Source organism: Sphaeramia orbicularis, chromosome 17 (genome assembly GCF_902148855.1).
Source record: "Sphaeramia orbicularis chromosome 17, fSphaOr1.1, whole genome shotgun sequence".
Taxonomy (NCBI): domain Eukaryota; kingdom Metazoa; phylum Chordata; class Actinopteri; order Kurtiformes; family Apogonidae; genus Sphaeramia; species Sphaeramia orbicularis.
In genome coordinates, this window is record NC_043973.1 from 39,377,973 (window position 1) to 39,395,478 (window position 17,506).

The 17,506-nt window shown below is 36.5% G+C and overlaps 1 pseudogene; it reads left to right on the forward strand.

The window, feature by feature from the left end:
- The window catches only part of LOC115437406 (vertebrate ancient opsin-like), a 145,183-nt pseudogene that overhangs the window by 109,397 nt on the left and 18,280 nt on the right, over nt 1-17,506 (forward strand).

Below are 17,506 nucleotides of genomic sequence, written 5' to 3' on the forward strand. Positions count from 1 at the left end.
AACCGCAGAAATGACAGATTTATCGCAAAATCTCCTTTGGTGTGACGAGTGCATTCAGCAAATCACACACTCTTTGACGTTTGCTTTCCTGATTACTCATATGGGCAAAAGTTTCTGAAAAGGTATGGATAATAGTGTTAGGTATGATTATGACATCAATATATGTTTGGTTTCAAAACAATTGACGTAGTGCCTGCTGAGAAAAAACAACTAAATATTCATTGTAAATTTTGCTTCCCCCACCCTGTAAAGTATTGAAATTTGAAGTTATGAACCAACATGAGGTGACCATGAACCAGAATGCACTAGCGGCTACAAAAACTACCCAATAAACCACTGCGTCACTCAGTGAATAGAGTGTGAAGCTTATTGTTAACACACATTTTATTATGGAATCATGAAATTTAGAAGGCTGGTTAAAATATCACTGTGCCTTAACTTCATGTTGGAGCTGCACAATCTATAGTTTGAGCATCGCCGTCGTGATGTACGTCGTGCGCAATAGTCACATCGCAAGTAAGTAAGTAAAGCTTTATTTATATAGCACTTTTTAAAACATGTTACAAAGTGCTTCACATTAAGGAGAGATAGATCAAATCAATCAAATCAAATTTTAAGCCAATTTACAGAAACCAACAGAATCCTCCAGGAGCAAACACTTATGACTGGTGACAGTGGCGAGGAAAAACTTCCCTTTAACAGCAGAAACCTCGAGCAGACCCAGATTCCTGAAGAATGGCCGTCTGCCTTAGCCAGTTGGGGTTAAAGAGAGAGAGTAAAGGAGGAGAAAAGAGAGAGTGATAGAGATAGAGAGAGACTGGGGGAGAGGGGGGAGGTAGGGGGAGACACATGGATGCAGCTGATGCACAGATAACTGAACTAGAACATCTATGGAACTATATAATAAACACTACCAGAACTATACGGATAAGTGAGTGATGACGACGAAGGTGGAGAGAGGCAGGACCACAGCAGCAGGTCCAGAGATGATCCTAGGAAAACCTGTGAGGTAGGAGGCAAGCGAACTCACCGTGTTCTCATCGAATTTCAACCAATCACAATCGTTCTTAATCAGTTTGCCGAAGCAGACCACACCCCTGCACATGGAGTGAGTCGCTGGTAACAATATGAAAAATGAGCAGCGAACAAGAGAAAATCACAGAAAACAAAGACTTGGTGCTGAAAAGAAAAGCAAAGGTCAGTTATCTGGAATTATTTCGGCTACAAGAACGATGATACTGAGAAAGACGTGTTCTGTGTCGACAGTGTCTTGCACCTGTTGCCACAACAAGGGGAAACAAAACTAATTAGTTTGACCGTTTACATCGGCGCCACACAGCTATTATATCCTCCTGAGTATTTTTTCATATATTAATATATATCGCAGGGTTGAAAGAAAAAAATCGCAGTGTAGAACCGGCTAATGGGGAAGTTTAATGTGGTATGGCAGCCTTTTATTTCTTATGTAGAACAGCTGACAATGCACCTTGACTCTGGTAATGTGTGCTGAGTACAAAGTGATTGGGTAATTACATAGTGGAACCTTTTAAAAAAATTTTATCCTCATGAGTATTTTTTCATATCGCAATATATATCGCAGGGTTTAAAAACAAATCGCAATGTCAGTTTTTCCAATATCATGCAGCCCTAACCAATACCACTTGTTTCCAGAATGAGCACAAGTACAAGTACTTACATTTGATTACTTGCCGATACCGAGTACCGATATGAATACTTAAATATAATATATATTGCAAAGTTACAAAAAATTGCCATGTTAGTTTTTTCCAATATTGTGCAGCCCTACTTTATGTGTTGCCTTGACTTATAGTTTACATTGTAGCTCGGCTAGCTTAGCTCTGTTTTTAGACAGAACACAACCACAGTAAATCCACAAATAACCTCCATTTTCTGTACAGTTTGTGTTGTCGATAGCTGCACTAAAGATGTGTTTGGAACCAACCAAACAATGTCAGAACGTGGATCAAAAATGGCCGACTTAACATAATGGTATCACTATCTTTATACGTTCATATGCCTCATATTCAAACTCACCCCATGTAGAAGAAAACTCAGATTTTCCGCATCAAAGTCGTGACTCTTAAAGCTGTTTCTTACCAGTTCTCATACTCATCAGTTTTTATCACTATGGTAGATTGGTAGAGTGACTCACTACTCCCTCTAGTGGTCACGTACAGTCCATTCACAGTGACACACTGACCTACGACTGTAAATAAATTCAGTTCATATCCCTGCAACACAACACCCTGACATCTTTGACATAACATCAGACTTCTTCATATGGTTTCCTTTGTAAATAAAACATTTGACCTTTTCCCCTAGAAAGTAACATCCTTCACCCATCCACAGTGAGTTTGAGGAGGTGAATTGTTTAAACCCTTTAAAACCCTCAGTCTAAAATGGTCCGCCTGGACATTTTTTCTTATTTTGATTATAAAAAGGTTAGAAAATGTGCTGTGAGTGCATTTGCCCATTTTCCCAGAGCACTTTTTCCCCCAGATCTTTCAAAATATAGCAATCATTTACAATTTACTGCATGTTATAATACTGATAAAACTACTTCTTCTCCAGCTTCTAATACAGATGTGAAATTACTGTAATGGCCCTGTAATAACCCAATAAAGCCTACAAAAGCACAATGTCTCAGATTTCAGAAACCGTTGGAATTCTTCCAATTGCACAGCGAAAGAGTTACAGCCATCCAAACTGCATATTAATTCTACTTTCTTTCTAATCCATCTTATTTTTTAGCTACTTATACTCTGCATTTATTTATTGTTGATATGGTATGACTGTTTTGTGGAGCAGTGACTGTATTTTGTATTTCCCCTTGGGAATTCATAGTCTATCTATCTATCTATCTACCTACCTACCTACCTACCTACCTACCTAGGGTATGTCAGCGATGACGCGTTAGGTTTTAATATATATACAGGGTGGGGAAGCAAATTTACAATGAACATTTAGTTGTTTTTTCTCAGCAGACACTACGTCCAATTGTTTTGCCACCAAACATATATTGATGTCATAATCATAACCTAACACTATTATCCATACCTTTTCAGAAACTTTTGCCCATATGAGTAATCAGGAAAGCCAAACGTCAAAGAGTGTGTGATTGCTGAATGCACTCGTCACACCAAAGGAGATTTCAAAAATAGTTGGAGTGTCCATAAAGACTGTTTATAATGGAAGAAGAGAATGACTATGAGCAAAACTATTACGAGGAAAGTCTGGAAGATACTATTAACGAAGAATGGGAGAAGTTGTCACCCGAATTATTTGAGGAACACTTGCACAAGTTTCAGGAAGCGTGTGAAGGCAGTTATGAGAAAGAAGGAGGACACATAGAATAAAAACATTTTCTATTATGGAAATTTCTTGTGGCAAATAAATTCTCATGACTTTCAATAAACTAATTGGTCATACACTGTCTTTCAATCCCTGCGTCAAAATATTGTAAATTTTGCTTCCCCACCCTGTATATATATATATATATATTATATATATATATATATTTATAAATCCCACGCCCGCGTTCCATCCCTGTAGCTTTTAGTTTTCAGATCTCTTTCAGCCAATATTAAACGTACCATAATGAATGATAAATGACAATTACTGTCAGGGATAGCCATTTAATTTGGATGAAAAAAAAAAAAAAACTTTTTACGTGAAACTAACTGTGATTAGATATGTTGTGAGCCATTTGATATTTGTCCTCTCGAAGATCAAAACATCCTGGGAATCATATGATCACTGAAAACAAAAGACTCTCTGTTCCATGTGCTATTTTTCTTGGGCTTTCTGTGTTTGTCTCTTCACTGATATGAGTCTTCCTGTTAACAGTGAGGTGAAATTCTCTGCTTCATCTTCTGTTTGTTTTGTGCTGTCTCCACCTCCCCATGCCTTTCAATCTTTCACTTTGACCCGTCTTCGCTGCACTCTGCCTCTGCCACTCTTGCATTTTATTTTGCTAGGACTTCCAATCTACAGACTCTCTTCTCCGCTGGGGAACGTTCAAAGCCTCACGACAGCAAATGTCAAACACATAAGGCTAGATGTCATCACAAGTAGGGCTGCTAGAAAATATCGGTTCTGCAGGTATATTGCGATATTTCACTTCACAATACTGTATCGACATTCAAAGTACTGTATCAATATTTTTATGTATTTATTAAAATGCAGATATTGTAGAGGTTAATTTTTGTTTTTCTTTTTTTGCTTGTATTTTATTATTATTATTTAACACTCTTTTATTGAATAATGTTAGTTCCTTTGTTGGGATTGCACAAAATAATGTTGTAGATATTAGTTATAAACTAATAGAATATGAACATTGAGCAGGATCTTAACCCTTTCGTGCATGAATTATGAGAACCTTAATCAAGATTTTTTTTTTTCCTGAGTGTTTTTATTCCTCTTTAGGCATGAAAAAAAACCAATGTGATTGATTTTTTTTTTTTTTTTTTTTTTTTTTTTTACATCAACCTGTTTTTCATGGAGTTATAAAAATGTCCCCTCAGCTACACCATGCATTTTATTCTGAAGCAAAGAAACATGTATTTAAAACCCAATATCATAAAGTGATATGAAAACAGTGAAATGAAACCATGTTTAATGCAGCTAATCTGATGTTTCTCACATTTTAACATATTCTAATACTAGTTATTTCTCACTTCATGGAGATAATATGCAAAAAATAAATATTAACAATTGATTTCCACTCAAGAACCAATCAAGAACAGCAAAGTTATAATAATGGTATGAATTGCAGTTTATGAGATGATGCATAAGTGTCCACTGTGTTGGTTGATATGGAACCTAAAACAACAAAACCCATGAATATACAAGAGTAAAGCTGTAGAGTAACTGTCCACTGTAGAGACCACTATGCATGAAAGGGTTAAACTGTAATATCTGTAAAACAGAATTTCAGTTTTAACACAGGAACATTTTGTGATATAACATTAGATCCTGTTCTGATCAAATAAAATGTGTTTAGTATTTGTGCATATTTCTGGTGTAATTCAATTCTTCCAAGAAAAAATCATTTAAAAAAAAAGAAACAAACAAAAAAATTGCCTTTTTAAAAACTATCATGATATATTGCGATGTATCATGATATGTGATCCTTGTGTTGTGATTTGTATCGTATCATCAGATTCTTGCCAATACACACCCTATGTACCAATACCTAGGGCCGAGGCTGAATACTTTTATATTCATTATACCACCACAAATAGGAAGGAGTAAACACATGGGGGGAAAAAAATAGTAAGTGTCAAACCTTTCTAACTGTTAATATAGTCGCCCATTGGAACAGTTAAGGAAAGTTAAAAGTCTTTAGTGCTGCAAACAACAGAAATCCAATACCCGACTGAGAGAAAACTCAATGGGTCATTGGGTTGTGGCTGTTTCCCAATGAAGACACATTTAAAACTGGTAAGCGGTGATTTTTCAATTGGAGAAACTGAGCCTTTAAAGTTGTATTTGGTTTAAATTAAAAAAAAACAAAAACACACAGATCTAGCGGGTATAAGAAAATACTGGTTCTGTTATATATTGCAATATTTCATTTCACAATACTGTATCGATATTAAATAGTACTGTATCCATATTTTATATTTTTTTTTTTCAAATACAGATATTGGAGGTTCATTTTTTTTTTTTTTTTCTTCATTTTGTTTATATTTTACTTATTTAACACTCTTTTATTAAATAATATTAGCTCCTTTGTTCAGATTGAACTAAAATAATGTTCTGATGTAGTTATGAACTAATAGAATATGAACATTTGAACAGGATCTTAAACTAAAACATAATTTCAGTTTTAAACACAGGAAAGTTTTGTGATGTAGTGTTAGATCCTGTTGTGATTAAATAAAAATGTTTAATATTTTGCATATTTCTGGTCTACTTCAATTCTTCCAGGATAAAATCTTAAAAAAAAAAAAAAACAATAAGAAAAATTGCCTTTTTAAATAGTATCATGATATATCGTATTATGATCCTAGTATTGTGATTTGTATCGTGTTGCAAGATTCTTGCCAATACACACCCCTTATCACGAGGAGGATCACCAGCTTATTAAAGTCTTGTTTCTAATCAACCCCCCCACCCCCCACCCCTTTCGTCTCCAGGTGAGCGGGATCAATGCATCAATGAGCAGGAAACGTGAGCAGCGTGTGTTATTCATGGTGGTGTGGTCATGGTGATCTGTTACCTACTGTGCTGGTTACCGTATGGCATCATGGCCCTGCTGGCCACCTTCGGACCACCGGGCCTGGTCACGCCTGAGGCCAGCATCATACGTCCATCCTGGCTAAGACCAGCACGGTCCATCAACCCGGTCATCTACGTCTTCATGAATAAACAGGTGAGGATGACGCGGTGGATAAAACCAGAGTATGTTGTTTATCTTTTATGGTCATGAAGCTCCAGGCTGAGGTCTTCTCACAGGTCACCTCTTGAGTACACAAGGTGGTAGGATATAATGATATGAGTCAGTGTTTTATATTCCCGTCAGATATTTTTTATCCTGTTTTATGCATATTTATGATTTCTGTATGCACTGACTGTACCACAGAGTCCCACTGGGTCCTCTGTTAATTTTATAAGGACATCTACAAAACAGTTGAAGAAAGAAGACTCTGTAGGTCCTATGTTTGGTGCACTCAGTCCCTGTATAACAACTCTAATATATTTGTAATTACCTGAAACAGGGCATTCAGCTCATTTTTGCCCGTTGCAGACCAGGCCACTACTTACTGACTGAGTAAAAGGCAAAGCAAGTTTATTTGTATAGAACTATTCATACACAGGGTAACTCAAAGTACTTTATAAAGGCTAAAAAAAAATATCACAGAAGCAAAAAAAAAAAAAAAAAGCAAGACATTAAATTCAAAAGGGGAAAAAAAGACATTAAAATCATCAGAGATAAAATGTGATTAAAAATGCATCAATTATATTAACCCTTTCATGCATAGGCCACTCCAGTGGACAGCTGTTCTCCAGCTGTTCTCTTGTATATTCATGGGTTTTGATGTTTTAGTTCCATTATCAGCCAACACAGTGGAACACTTACGCACCATCCCATACACTGACATTCAGATCATTACTGTAACTTTGCTGTTCTTGATAAACCTGACCTGTAGTAACATGTTTCAGTATAAATCAATTGTTATTTGTTAGGACAAGAAGGTTTTTATTTTTTTGCATATTATCCCCATGAAGTGAGTAATTACTAGCATTAGAATATGTTAAAAATGTGAGAAGACATCAGATTAGCAGCATTAAAAAATGTTTTTATTTCATTGTTTTCATATCCCTTTCTGATATTGGGGTTTTAAACACATGTTTCTTTACTTCAAAATTAAATGCATGGATATTTTTGTAACTCCATAGGAAAAAAACGCGATCGCATTGTTTTTTTCATGCCTAAGGAGGAAAAAAAAACACTGAAGAAAAAAATCTTGACAAAAGTTCTCACAATTCATGCATGAAAGGGTTAAAATCATACATTAAATTAACATTACAATTAAAATGGAGTAAAGCAAGACATTAAAATCAAAAGTGTATTTGAAAGACAAGACTGAAAAGAGTTTACTCATAGGCACATGACAAAAGAAAAGCAAAATATGTGCTGCAAAATCAGAAATGCACCAACTGTCTGAGGCGTGAACTCTCTGTATGTCTTAATTAACCTTCGCCCTTTCACATCTGAGTATTAGAAATTCCTTTGACACTCATTAGGTTTATGGGAAGGACCTGTATTAACTCTTTATAGGACACTCATATTGAAATCTTCACCTCAGAGTGTAATGGGAAGTGATGTCCCGATTTGGATTTTTTGCTTCCAATCCGATTTTTTTAGGGATTAGTTTTTGCCGATACGATCTGATAGACTTTTTCCAATAAATTTAGATTTCAATTTGGATCATTTATAGGTTATGCTATTATTGACTGGAGATCATAATTGGCTGAATGTGGAACCGGAAACTAAAACGACTATGACACCTTTGCCTCTTATAACTTTAGAATAATTTTGCACTGCCCAATTCATACTGTGGACAAATTAAAACCTTGGCGGGCCGTTTTGCCTGTGGGCCATATTGTTTGCCACTGCTGTTAGCGCGTCTATGGACAGGTCTGTTCCAGGTATTATATGGGGTGCGTTCCGTGCCGTACATTAATGATGCGCACATCAGCAGGTTACTCACAGGTCAGGTTGGGGTGGGTCAAAAGAATGTCAGTTTATTGCAGGGCAGGTTTAATAATTCCTTAAAAGCCCCAGGGGTCCGAATCGTGCATCACTACCAGACCTTAAAGTGAAACCTTTAAACATTTGCTAATTCCTCTAAGCTCGACTGTTGTGCGGCCTAATTTTCCCTTTCAAGACTAAATCCGATCTTCTAAAAAATGCCAGATCAGCAGCCAATATCGATTGTGTAGACCGGATCAGGACATCCCTAGTTACTGGAGGACATAACAGACTTTAAAACAATGGTTCCCGACCTTTTTTGGCTCGTGACCCCATTTAACATCACAAATTTCATGTGACCCCAGACATTCAAAACGGAGACTTTTTTTTTTTATTCATTTGTTTTGATCATGTAATAGTTGCTATACTATGTTGCAAATAAAGTTAATTTTAGACGACATTTAGTCTATATAATGTATATTATTCTGGACGGAGGCCAGTAAATCCAGGTGTAGATTACTGCACAAAGTGAGGACTTTTATTCTCCTGGTCAAGATATGTACAGTCAGTCCAGCTTGTGATTTACAAGGCTGACAATTAATACTGAAAAACAAGAACTCAAATATGAATTATGAAAGAGCTGCAGCATCTGAAGCTGATCCACAATGAACATTTGACATAAACAGAACCACAGTGCTTCAGTTTCAGCTTCACAGTTTGTCATGTCTTTTATGGATTGTGATCGTCTCTCCTAACTCTCCATATATTTTTATTAGTACATTTTTGTTTTTGTTTTTTTTATCAATTTCTAGAAATTTCAGGTGACACCATTTGAATTCCAGGTGACCCACATGGAGCCCGACCCCAGGGTTGAAAAACATTGCTTATTACTTTTGTGATTTTTAAAAATTCTTAATTTTATTGTAATGTAGAAAACAAAAATGTCAATCAAGGTCAAATGCGATACATTTGGTTCCTTGGTCGTAAGTGGCCAAAAAAAAATCAAAAAAATCCAAGAAGGTAAATATAAAAACTACAAGAGAAGCAAATGTAAGTTGAAGGAACACTAGTATTTTAGAACTTAGAACATCCCAACACCTGTCCGCATCGCACATGATCCCTCTGAACTCATTCCTTACATTAGTACCTTACTTCATGGTACCAACAAAGCAGTCCACTCACTGCTCACTGCAGAGGTGGGACTTACAGACCCTGTAGACCACAATTGGACCTGTAACTGTTGCTATTACTTCATTATAATGTGTGCGAAATTACCAAAATAGACCTTGCCCTAATAAAGGGTTAAGGTTGGTTAAATGGTTTGTGAAATTTATGATAGGTTGTGCTTTATTATTTTTAATTTAATGTACACCATTTTAGGAGATGAATGAGCAGGTCTCCTAGTTGGACTCTAGAAACTCTCTTATTTATCAAATGGATGCTGACATAATATATTCCTGTTCAAATGAGAATGCTGATATTATTCCTTGTTTTCATATGTACAAAAGGCTGTATGATCCAGCAGAGAAGAAATTTGGCAAACTGGGACAGTGTCCCTGACACAAGTTGGAGGAAAATAAAAAAAAAAAAAATTAGACAAAGTTTTTGGGTCTACGAGTTACTAAACCAGACAGCGAGGGTCCTTCTGGGCTTTCTTGACCGGAGGGCCAGGGAAACAGGAGAAGGGATGAAAGACAAAAGGCAGCGAGGGTCGGGAAGTGTATCAGACGCATTTCATCAGTCTTCCTCGTGTTACGCCTCAAGTGACCAACATGTGTTGAACCTGGTGTGATTTTGAACTAGCAGCGCATTATACTGGAATTATTGATCACAGACGAGCGGACATCGAGCCTTTATATTCAATAATAATGGCAGACCTTAAGATAGTGCCACATTTATCATGCAACTCCCACTTGTTTGTGTTATTCCATTCAATCCCAGACTGAGGAAGGCGAGCGTGTTTTTGGTTGAATGATTGAGTTAGACTTTTTATTTAGCAGTTAAGGCTCAGCCAGACAGAACTGTGACTCCAGAACATGCTTGAAATTGATCCCAAAATTCAGACACGTGAAAATTAGATTATGTTATTTCCAGCTAAGGTTTGTAGTGAATTTAAATGAGATTTAAACGAGAAAACACTGCCTAACCCGTCGACAACACTGATTTGGTTTTAGCCTAAAAGTATAGTTCTACATACTAAGTCCTAAACCTTAAGGGTCTGAGCATGTTTTGGCGTTTTTTGAGTAGTTTGGAATTTTGCCTTTATATACTATAGAAAGACATGTTTACTACAGGGTGTATAAAAAAAAAACTACACATTTTGTTAAAATTACCCCCAGTTCTGCATTTGATCATTTTTGGAATTTTATTTTCTGGATGTTGGTAGGTAGGGATTGGTGGATATTTGTCCCCATTTACAGACCCAGGTTTTCATGCATGAGTGAGCAGGGGCAAATTGCACAATCCAAGTTAAACTTGGTTTGCGCGAAGTAGCAGTGGGATTTAAATTCCAATCAAAGGTCATGGGATGGGGATGGTGGGCATCCATCTTGTTTTCCACAAAATTGCCTGGTTACAGCATTAACACTTTGGCCACCATGTCAATTTAGGGTTAACCCTAACCCTAACCCTACCTTGTCCTGTCCTCAGTGACATTTTCAAGCCTAAACAAGTTGAATTAACTTTGAAAGGCAGGACCTACGCTGCCATGGGGAAAGAAATGAAATTGAACTGGTGGCCAACGTGTTCATGCTGTAGACCTGGCAATTTTGTGGAAAACAGAGATGGATGCCCATTGTCCCGTTCCCATAACCTTTGATGGATTTAAATTCCCCGCTACTTCGCACAACCAGTTTTAACTTGGATTGCGCAATTGCCCCTGCTCACTCATGCATGAAAACCTGGTCTGTAATGTGGACAAATATCCACCAATCCCCTACCCTATGTCCATAAAAGAAAATTCCAAAAATTATGAAATGCGGAGTGGGGGTAATTTTTCAAAATGTATATTTTTTGATACCCCTGTATACCCATTTCGGTATCTTTTTTTTTTTTCAGTACAACTTCCTCTGTCTATCTGCCTATTTTATTTTTTTTTTTCACTTAACCTACTTATATCAACACAAAAGGCCAAAAAAACACCAAAAATATAAAATCCATTTTGAAAAATGTATGTAATTTATTGCATAAATAGCACAAAGATGCTTAACAAACCTTTTCAAAGACTTTAAAAGTGAATATTGGTTCCAAATAATAGGTATATAAAATCAAAATTGTAATAAATTAAAACTATACTCAAATATTTGACATAAAAGCAGATCTTTAAATAGGCGTTTTCTCACCCCCCACCCCCCCCAGTCCTGGTCCTCCTGGTTTCTGCATTCAGTTCCGGTGGGGGTCATTCTCACCTTTACCTGTAATGCTAATGTAGTCTGTGGATTAGGATCCATAGATTCAGCCGTTTTTCAGTTTTGAAAAAGGACAAAAAAATTACTAAGATATGGTCAGAAATATAAATCCCACACACACACACCACACCTCATTTTCATACTTTTAATCACATTTGTTTGCTCCGAGTTCAAACCATCATATCTTCGGTTGTATTTGCTCTATCAACATCAAATAAAAAGTGGGAGAGTGTTTCAAGTCCACACTTTCGAATGCAATTATCCCCAAAGGTCTATGTAACCGACTTCCAACGTTACGACATGTTGAAAATGTCATGTGATTGAGTCATAATTTGACAGTGCTTATGACAGGGAGCAGTGGCTGGTGTTAAAACTCACTAAATTTGACCATTTCACTGCTGGAAATGACTCACATAAAGTTACACTGTTGTTAATACTTTCACTTATTTCAGTTTCAGCAGCTCATTAAATACTTTCACATTGTTCACACACACACTCTTGTTTACTCTGCTTGCAGCATCTCTGCCTTAAATTACCTTTAATATATGCAAAACCTTCATCCACAATCATTTCACCTCAAACTGCAGCAATCATTTTCTTATATTATGCAAGTATAATTTATTGAAATAACGCTGAGTTTTAATCAGTTGCTTACTGAATACACAGCTACTGTGAGCGTTTAGAAAGTCACATCCCAGGTGTGTTAAGGCAGCTGAAAATCTGTCCACACATTCTGCTTGTAATTGCCACAAGGGACCAAGTCAGCGTGAACATTTTCTGCAGTAACAGACTGGATTTAGACAAGATCCTATGTGACACGAATGCAGCATCAGAATACTTCCGTACTCTTCTTGTCAGGTACCGTCTGCTGCCTACATACATACCTACATTAGAAGTAATGGGTAATTACAGACTGACACTTTGGATGTGTTTGGAGCTCAGCACTGCTGTTAAATGACAGGTGGTCTGCATGACTCGCTAAAGTGGAGACTGGGCTAACACAAACAACATTTTACAAAGGATGTGTGTTCAAACATATGCAAAATGGATATTTATTAACAATTATTTTGTCCTTTTAAAGCTTATTCAGTCAGTTAAGACCTTACAACCCAAAAGCATCTACGATTTATAATGATTAATAACTTTTCAATCACTAATCCTATCAACACATGCAAATAATTCAAATAAACGCAGCTTCTCTGAATTTCAACATCACAATGACCCATTTGGACATTCAGAAAATCCATAGTGAACATGGAAACTAGGGCTTGTTGAACCGCATTATGTAATAAATTCCCATTATGTAATAAAAGTTCAAAATGTCATAAGAATGTCACGTCATCTTGTAATAAAGCCACATTATGTAATAAACGGACACATTTTGTAATAAACTACGTCAAAACATTATGTAGTAAATTTTTTCACATTATGTAGTGAGTTGTTACAATTTGAGAAATTTATTACAAAATGCACTTGACACATTTTTATTTAAAAAAAATGTAATAACATGGTTCATTATGTAATAACAATCCAAATTAATATAATTTCAGAGCAATTTAGAAGAAATTAGTCAAAGGAGCTACAGGTAATGGAATCAGAACTTTAGTCACACAATTTAAAGATTAATTTAGCACATTACATTTTCCTGAAAATAAAAATGTGTCAAGTGCATTTTGTAATAAACTTCTCAAATTGTAATAACTTACTACATAATGCATTGAGGTAGTTTATTACAAAGTGCGTCAGTTTATTACATAATGCGGCTTTATTACAAGATGACGTGACAGTCTTATTACATTTTGAACTTTTATTACATATTGGGAATTTATTACATAATGCGGCTCAACAGGGCTGCACGATATGGCAAAAACGTGGATCATGATTTTTTTATGTAGAATTCAGATCGCGATTCTCTGGCACGATTTTTTTCACAAAATGTTCATTGCACCGCTGTCAAGGAATGTTTTTTTTTTTTTTTTAACCACTGATTCGCACCTTTCATATCACTCCGCAAGCAGTCCGGTCACTAATGGTCCCGGTTGCTAAGTGACGTCAGCTGATATGTGAAAGTTTGCAGAGAAAAGAAACTTCCCAGCCGGCACAATGGAATTTTTTAATATAACATTTTTGGAGAGGGTGAGACTTTTGATTCTTAGTTAAAGGCCGAGTTATCCTCACCGGAAGAAGAACAGCATAGAAGTCAGAGAAGTGAGAGTGAAAAGACACTTGGAAATGGATGACAGAAAAATAGACCGACATGAGATTAGCACCGCCAAATGCGAACCTTTATCGGGCACAAGTTCAGGTGGGTGACTCTGACCACTACCACTGGGGTTTTCATCCATTTCACTCTTTACTGCAGAAGTTCCTCTGCTGTAATTCACTCTTTCTTCATTCAACTGCAGCCGACAGCAGCAGGTCACATGTTGTAAAGACGCTTTACCACTGGTTGAGGGAGGGGGCGGTGGCGATTCTGCGTTTGTGGGCACTTGTTTGTAATGCAGCCTGTGAAATAAAACGCGAAAGAATCATCCGTGTTTAGAAGTCAGATCACGTACATGTGTGAATCGAGATCGCGATCTTTTAATGATTAATCGTGCAGCCCTAATCTATAGTGAACACGGAAACACTATCATCTTCTGCGACACTGATCCACCAGTAAAACCAGTGTAGTTTAAAGTGACAGTGGTTGTAGATGCTTTTTCATATGTTCAGTAAATTACATATTTTGCGAATTAACCCATAAAGACCCAAACAACCATTGGCGATCAAAATCTACTGATATAAAATGTTTAATAACTTCTCAACTACTAAATGTATCAATACATGTAAATAATTGATGTAAAATCCAGTTCATCATCTTTTCATGCTCATCAGATATGACCCATTTGGACGTTCAGAGGCTCCGTAGTTACCATGGATACACCGTCATCCTCTACAACATTGATTCACCAGTAAAACCCATGGAGTTGAATCAATGACAGTGGATGGACACACTTGTTTTGTTCAGTTAATGATATCTTTGCTGAAAAAGTCACTTTTTCTTCAGTTTTCTGTTTTTGATATAATAACCCTCAACTTTAATCTGAGCTTTTACGAACATCTACATGATCAGTGAATTAGATACAGGAAAATACATGATTTTCACTGAAAAATATGCAAAATAGAGCAGATCATATAACAAATGAGGATAAATTGCATAAGAAAGGTTCAATCTAGAGCAAAATTAATTTGGGAACTGTCACAAAAACAGCACTAGGTCTGTATGGGTTAAAGTCACTTTTTATTCAGTTTTTCTGATAATCTTTCAATTTACTCTGAGCTTTTGTAAACACCATGAGCAGTAAATTAAATGCAGGAAATACCTGATTTTCACTGAAAAATACAAAATGATGAGATAATACTACAATAACTGGTGATAAATCACTCAAGAAAGGTTAAATATAGAGAAAAATTCATTTGGAATGTGCCATAAAAATAGTTGAAGGTCTTTCAGGGTTAAACGCAGTGTACGTACCAATCCAATCCAATTAAACTTTATTTGGAAAGCACTTAAACAACCACAGTGGACCAAAGTGTTGTACAGAAGAATAAATAAAACCTAAATAAAAGAATAAAATACAAGAATATCAATTCATTAATTAACCTTAACATTGCTTTGGTCTGTTTTTACTCATCATCACTCATAGTTTTTCAGCTAATACAAAACTTTCCGATTAATGTTAGTCTAAGAGGACAAAGTCATTAAATGAAAAACACAAGTGTCCTTAAATAGATTTACGTGACTTTACACCCTTCATATAAGAATTAGTAACAAATTATAAAGATAACACTTGAGGTAACTTTTGTCCTTGGTTGACAGATGATACTGTTTCCACCATGAACTGAATTCCTTATTGTTTATAGATTTAACTCCCTTTAACTTGATTAGGGACTTCTACCTCTTAGAGAGTGAAGTGCTCCAGAATATTTAACTTTTTCTACAAACTTTTTCAAGTTCTTCTCTCGAGTAAAGCTCTTGGAGCAAAACAATAAATTCAAGCTTGAGTTTTGAGATTTAAGATGTTTTGTTCCTCTGTGAAACATAGTTCATCACGGTAAGAAAATATAGCACAAGATAACCAAGATAGTTCCTGCCACTGGGGCAGAATGATAACACTTTTTTTTTTTTTCCCTCTTCCTCCTGAATGCAATCTTTATCATCTTATTCTGGTCTATTAAGTGAAGCGCAAAATGCTGTGTAAGATTTTAGAAAATATTCCCTCCAGTCGGGATTTCACGTAGGATGCAGAGAATTATATATACACAATGTGGAGAGTAAATGTTATCAAAGGTTATAGAAATATTGGACCTGAAAACTTTGCATTCAAGCGCTAACTTTTGTCAGAGTTGCTTCAAGTTGTTTTATTATAAAGTTGCAATCCCACACAAGCTTAAACTCCATTCCAGATGTTATTTGGAAAACCTTCATGTCTCCTGTATGATTCCATCTGCCTTCCTATGGACACTCCAACCCCACCACAGCTATCCAGCCTGACCTTACAGGGACATTTTAGCCCACACATCATCGACCTCATGACAGCGTGAGAGACGACGAGAGTGGGGGCGAGGGACACCAAATGTCCTGTATGTCATTTTCAGTCTTCAATTCCTCCCAGCCCGTTGCTATGGAAACTGTGAGTTGAGGCGAGTTGAAGACTAAAAATGCTGTACAGATACAAGTAGCAGCTGTGTGTGTTTCGTCCCGTCAACAAACGCCGAACGTCCTGAGGTGACCACCAGAAGCCGGCGTGAAAACCGAAGGATACGGTAAGTTGAAAGTGTTTGCATGTCTGAAAGTCTAAAAAGGTTTGAAAAAAACAACTTTTGCAGCAACAAATTGCAGTATTATAGAATATTATGGGGTAAAACCCATCTGGCCTCATGTATGAATATGTTATTTTCCTTTTAAATTTGGTGATATGCAAAGCAGCAAAAGAAAAATCCCCCAGTCCAGTGAGTAAGATTTAAGGGGATTTAAGAGGATCAAATTATCATTTTTGTGGATTTCCTCTTCTTTCTACCATTTTATAGTGGGTGGCATGAAGCATTAAGGTGCATTAAGGTGCATTAGTGTCACTTATTATGTTTGAGTGTGCATCATAGTTAAAGGTGGGGTAGGAGATCCTGGAAAAATGGTTCGAAGCAAGCCACATTCTGAAAATACACAATTCAAAAGTCCAAACCCCTTTCTTCAGACTACCCCCCCAAAGCCACACCTCCAGAATACCGGATTGTACTCACAGAGGGGGGAGGGACAAATGGCAGTTGAATTTGATAGACATGTCACCGTTCAATCATTTTGATGGGCCGATTAAAATGATTGGATGGTGTTTTTGTCAGTCCTGTCCGTTCCACAGGTGACTACATTTTTTTTATTTTTGTGTTACAGCATTTAATTAAATGGTTGCAATCAGGGTGTAAAAGGGATTTACATTTACATTTATGCATTTGGCAGACGCTTTTTTCCAAAGTGACTTACAGGGGAAAACCAATCAATCAATCAATCAATCAATTTTATTTATATAGCGCCAAATCATAACAAAGTTATCTCATGACACTTTATATATAGAGTTGGTCCAAACCAGACTGAAGCCAATTGACAGAAACCCAACAAATTTTAAGCAATATAGCAAAAAAAAAAAAAAAAACGCTCCAGGAAATCATCTCCTACCCTAGCTTTAATATCCCCTTAACTAACAGTGTTTTCTACAGTCGGTGTGAGTGACTGTGTGGGTTGTTCAGTCGGTTACAATTTCACCGCTAGACGTCACTAAATATCACGCGCTGAACCATAGTGACTAATCACATTTGATGTCTACTGACCCCTTATTACTGT